Here is a 6,000-nt window from a genome sequence, read left to right as displayed (position 1 = left end):
CAGTCAAACAGCTAGCAGGTACAGAGGGAGCAATCAAACTCAGGTTTCCAGACCCTTGGTCAAAAATATATTCCAAGGCTCCATGCTGTCTTTCAGATAGCTGGCTGATAACTGCCTGGTTGATCAGTTTGGTTACTGGGTTGGCTACTGGGCCTTCAGTTTCATTGAGAGTACCAAGTCACCTTTTTTGGTGGAAATGCCCCTCTATAGACATCCTTTTTTTGGTTCATTTACCAGTTTGGATGAGGCTAAATCAAATTACATCATTGTAGAAGCAGATCACACATTTAATTCATTTATTTAGTGCTGACAATGCGGAAGGTACAGAGGAGAAGAACACAAGATGAAATGGTCCGTCTCCTGAGGAAGGCAGTGTGGTAGACTGGTAAGAGTCCTAGATTTGGGGTTGGAGGACCTGGATTCAAAAGTTTTTTTTTTTAAATGTAGCATTTTATTTTTTCTAATTACATGTAGAAACAATTTTTGATGTTAACTTTTTTGAAAGATTTTGAGTTCCAAATTTTTCTTCCTCCCTCCATTCCCTCCCCCCTCCCCAAGACAGCAAGCAATCTGATATAGGTTATACATGTTCGATCATATAAAACATATTTCCACATGAGTCATGTTGTGAAAGAAGAAACAGGACAAAAGGAATAAGAAACTAGGTTCAAATCCTACCTCCCCTACATATTGCCTGTGAGACCTTGGGTAAACCACAATTTCTCTGGGCCCAGCTGTAAAATGAGGGGATTGCTCTAGATGACCTCAATGGTCCTTGCTGGCTCTAGATCTATGCTCCTATGATGATCCTAATGTGGTTTACACTCTATTGGGGGCTATATACTAAAATGTATATACTAAATGTATGTACTAAAAATTAAATAAATATAGGGTAATTTGGGCAAGAGAGAGCACCAAGAAGTGGGGGAATCAGGGAAGGCTTTGTGGAGGAGGTGGCACCTGAGCTAAGCTCTGAAGGGTGAAGGGAGTTCCTTCTAGGTTTGTGAGAACATGTGGAGGTTGAAAGCGGATTACTGGGTACAGGAAGAGATTAGTAGGTCCAGTTTGGCTGTACTGTCAAGTGCACGAAAAGGAAATGAGCCTGGAGAGGTAGTTACACCGCAGAAGGCCTCAGATGACAAGCTTAGAAATGTTTATTTCATCCTAGAGGCCATAGGGCATCACTGAAGGCTTCTGAACAGGGAAATGACGTGGTCAGACCTAGAAGAAGATTAGGAAAACTACTTTGGCAAGCTATGTGGACTAGGGAGGGGAGACCCCAGAAGAAGGGAGACCAAGTAGGAGGTAATTACAGTAGTCCAGTTGAGAAGAGCAATACCATTATGCCAGTTACTTCTCTAGCCAGTGAGGACTGAGTGGGGCGAGAGCATTACACAAACAGTGTGAGCAAAGGCACTGAGGGGGAGAAGGGCCCAGTGTGTATTGGAGGACAAGCGTTGGTCTAGTCCAGTTGGAGCATAGAATGTGTGGAGGGCAGCAGTATGAGATAAAGCTGGAAAGATAGGGCAGTGCCAGAATACGATTTGCCCAAGGTCACATAAGCAGAGCCAGTGATTGAACCCAGGTCTTCAGACTTCCGATGCTAAATTCTTCCCATAGCACCATATCGTCTTCTCATGGGATTACAGGACTTTATTTAGTGCGTCATGAGATCTTAGAGATAATCTAGGGCAGGGGTTGGAAACCTGAGGCCTCTAAGTTCTCAAGTGTAGCCTCAAGGCCTGATTCTAGGCCGATCCTCTCACTTCCATGTAGTGGTGTAACTGACCCTGAGAGGTAAGGTGTTGCCCATAGTCACACTGTTGGGTGGTGGAAAAGCCAGCACTGGAGCTGAGGTCTCTAGATTTGGAGTTTAATATGTCTTGGAGGTGGAAGCTGAAGATTAATAAAGAATCATAAAATCTGAAGTATTCTTGGAGATTTTGTAGACTAAGGTCCATTTTATAAAAGAATCCCCTACAACATGCCTGAAAATTGGTCAGCCACACTTTATCGAACATTTTTGGTGACAGACTGTACTCTCTCACAAGATAACATATTCCATTATTAAAGACTTCTTTTAGAAAGTCATACTTTAAATTCAGCCAAAATTTTGTCTCTCTGTAACTTCTACCTACTTGTTCTCGTTCTAATTAACAATTCAATAAACATTTATTTAAGCACCTGTTACGTGCCAGGCACTATGCTAAGTGCTGGGGATCCAATTAATAAAGACAGCCCCTACTCTCAAGAAGCTTACATTCTAAAGGGGCAGACGACACACAAAAGGAGGCAGGAAAGGAGGGGATGGAGACGAGACACCAGTGGGGTACTTGGCTCATGGACATCTTGTTCTATGGAGTTGAAACCAGGAAGGGCAGCAGATGTAAAGTGGAATGAGCTGAGTCCAGTTTCTATCCTCTATACAGGAAGGTATTGGAAGGAATTTGGAATTCCATCCTACAGCCTTCTCATCCAGGAGAGGGAGGTGCTGTCCATCAAGGTTTGAGTTAGCAGCATGGTGGTGACTTTAGAAGTGATGAGCTTATACTGGGAAGCACATCTTGTTATGTAGAGTTAAAGCCAAGCAAAGCAGCAGATGCAGGATAGTTATATAGAATATAGTTATAAAGAATAGTTATATACATTAGACATGTGCACAGTAACTCTAAATTCCCACGTATATTATCTAGCATGAGGATTCTTTTTTTAAAAAATAATTTATTTATTTTTAGTTTTCAACATTTACTTCCATAAGATTTTGAGTTTTAAATTTTCTCCCCTGTCTCTCCTCCCCAAGATGACATGTAATCTGATATAGGCTCTTAGACATTCATATTAAGCATATTTTCACATTAGTTGTGATGTATAGAAGACTTAGAACTAATGGGAAGAACCACCAGAAAGAAGAAGTAAAATAAAACAATAAAAGAAAAGGAGAACAAATAGACTTCCTTCTGCACTCAGACTCCATGGTTCTGTTTTGGGATGTGGATAGCATTTTCTATCATGAGTCTTTTGGAATTATCTTAGATCCTTGCATAGAGTTAAGTCTATCAAAGTCAGTCATCTCACAATTTGGCTGTTACAGTGCACAACGTTCTCCTGGTTCTGCTCATTTCACTCAGCATCAGTTCATGTAAGTCTTTCCAGGTTTTTCTGAAGTCTACCTGCTCATCATTTGTTATAGCACAATAGTATTCCATTACATTTATATACCACAAATTGTTCAGCCGTTCCCCAAGTGATGGGCATCTCCTCAATTTCCAATTCTTTGCCATCACACAAAGAGCTGCTATAAATATTTTTGCACATGTGGGTCCTTTTCCTGTTTTTATGATCTCTGGGATACAGACCTATAGAAGTGGTATTGCTGAGTCAAAGAGTATGCACAATTTTATAGCCCTTGGGCATAGTTCCAAATTGCTCTCCTGAATGGCTGGATCATTTCACAACTCCACCAACAATGCATTAGTGTTCCAATTTTCCCACATCTTCTCCAACATTTATCATTTTCCTGTTTTGTCATATTAGCCAATCTGATAGGTGTGATGTGGTACTTCAGAGTCGTTTTGAATTGTATTTCTCTAATCAGTAGTGATTTAGAGCATTTTTTCATATGACTATAGATGGCTTTAATTTCTTCATCTAAAAACTGCCTGTTTACATCCTTTGACCCTTTATCAATTGGGGAATGACTTATATTCTTGTAAATTTGACTGAGTTCTCTCTATATTTTAGAAATGAGGCCTTTATCGGAGACACTGGTTGTAAAAATTGCTTCCCAGCTTTCTAGCATAAGGATTCTTAATCTTTTTCATACATCATGGATCCTTTAGGCAGTCTGTGAAGAGAAAGGTCATGATTTGGTCAAGGTCACAAAGGTAAAGTGGTAAGTGATATTTGAATTGAGGCTTAATGCCAGATTCAGATATTTTAAGGAAGATATGATGTTCTTCTCAGCCCAGTCTTCTTTCTTCAAGGCTAAATATCTTTGTTTCCTTTCTTCTTAAGACATGGTTTAAAGGCATGGTCTCCTCTTAAACCTTGTCATCCTTCTCTAGAAATACTCCACTAAAACAAAGATTCTTTATATACTTCTTCTTAGGTCTAGAACTATTCTCAAGAGTGTGGACTGGGGTAGCTAGGTGGCATAGTGGATAAAGCAGTGGTCCTAGGGTCAGGAGGACCTGAGTTCAAATCCAATCTCAGATACTTACTATGTGACCCTGGGCAAGTCAGTTAACCTGGATTGCCTCTAAAAAAAAAAAAAGTGTGTGCTCATCCTGAGTCCAAAGGTGGAAGTTAATTGGTATAGTTGGCAATAGAAGAGTAGTAAAGGCCCAATTAGATCCTAAAACTAGCTAAAGGCCATTAGTTCATTTATTCATTTAACCATGTATTAAGGGCCTACTAAGTATGAAGCACATGGTTTACTGTTGATATTTCTAGTATCAGTTGAAATCTACTTGCTCATCCTCTTTAAATAAGGGAACAGATCATGATTTCTGGAAAGATTGCTGGATTTGATGTCAGAAGACCTAGGTTCAACCCTACCACCTACTAACTGTAGCTTTGGTAAGTCTCAAAGTCTCTGCTCTTGGCTCGTTCCCTACTTCTGAAAAATGAAGGGAGTTCGATTAGTTGACCTCTAAGATCTTACCCAGTTCTAAAGGTCTATGATTCCACTTCTGCATTTTTTTAGTTATTAGTGTCTGCCTGGAAAGTATGTGTTTGAATTTCCACAGGTATGTGTGAATTTCCCTGAACCTAGGCAGTCATTATTTTCACATTATGATAGTTAACTATGTAGACTTGTTAATAAGTAATTACCTTTCACAATGGAAGTGTAAATAGAGCTCTGATTTATAAATTTGCTAATCCTGCTTCTCTGTTCTGTCTCTAGCTAAGATTATGTATGTATACACAAACTGCATACATGTATGGCTATTTATACACAATGTTGAGGATGAGAGATTTAAGTTTGTACCTAATTACAAGGTCACCAGAGGAAAAAGAGTATGAGAAGTTGCATGGTACAATGGATAAAAAGGCTGCATTCAAAGGCTGAGGACAACCTGGATTGAGGCCCTAGTCTTGCCACTTGGTGCCTAATCAACTTTAGGCAAGTCATTTCTCTTCTCTGGTACATGTCCTTGTCTGTAAAATGAGGGGGTTGAGCTACATGACTTCCAGTAAGTTAAGACTAATTCTAGACTGTGTTCTAATCCAAAGTTAGGTTTATATGATCAGATTGCCAGAGATGAAAGGGGTCTTTGGAGGCTTAGTCCAATGCCTTTCCAGATGAGGAAAGGGAAGCCCATAGATGTCACATGACTTACCAATGGTCACACAACTAGTTTAGTGGTAGAACAGGTACTCATCCTCAGGCCTCCTGATTTCTAGGCCAGCATTTTTTCTATTAAGTCATCCCTTTTCACAAGACTATAGATTTATAACTGAAAGAGACAAAACTAAGGCCCAGAGAGTTTCACTGTAATGCCCAAGGTCACAGAGATAGTAAAGAATAGAACTAGCAGCTGTACTCAGGCCTCCTTACTTCAAATATGGCAATTTTCCCACTTATTCCTCTTAAACCTGCCTTTCAAGTTTTAGGAAGTACGTTCTAGTTTTAACATAGGGATTTTGTGACTAGTTCATGGTCACTCTAACAACATACATTTAGAACCAGACGGGACTTTAAGGACCAAGCTAGTTTACCCCATCAACCTTTACTTTATAGAGGAAGAAACTGAGTCCTAGACAGAGAAAATGACTAGACTGTGGTCACACAATAATGGAAGAAGGTGCTGAGCTAACATTTTCTGACTCCAAATCCTGCCCCTTTTCCAATATATCTTGCTAGTTGTTGAGGTCTGAGAGATTTAAACTCCTGAAGGACCGGAGTATAGAACGGGGTCATCTGGAATGAATTCACATACTCACATTCTCTAAGTCAAGGTGGCAAAGATTTATCATTATGCTATACAGCGGCAAGGA

Source organism: Phascolarctos cinereus, unplaced genomic scaffold, assembly GCF_003287225.1.
Source record: "Phascolarctos cinereus isolate Bilbo 61053 unplaced genomic scaffold, phaCin_HiC Scaffold_726;HRSCAF=1367, whole genome shotgun sequence".
In the NCBI taxonomy this organism is placed as follows: Eukaryota; Metazoa; Chordata; class Mammalia; order Diprotodontia; family Phascolarctidae; genus Phascolarctos; species Phascolarctos cinereus.
This window is presented reverse-complemented; position numbering follows the sequence as displayed.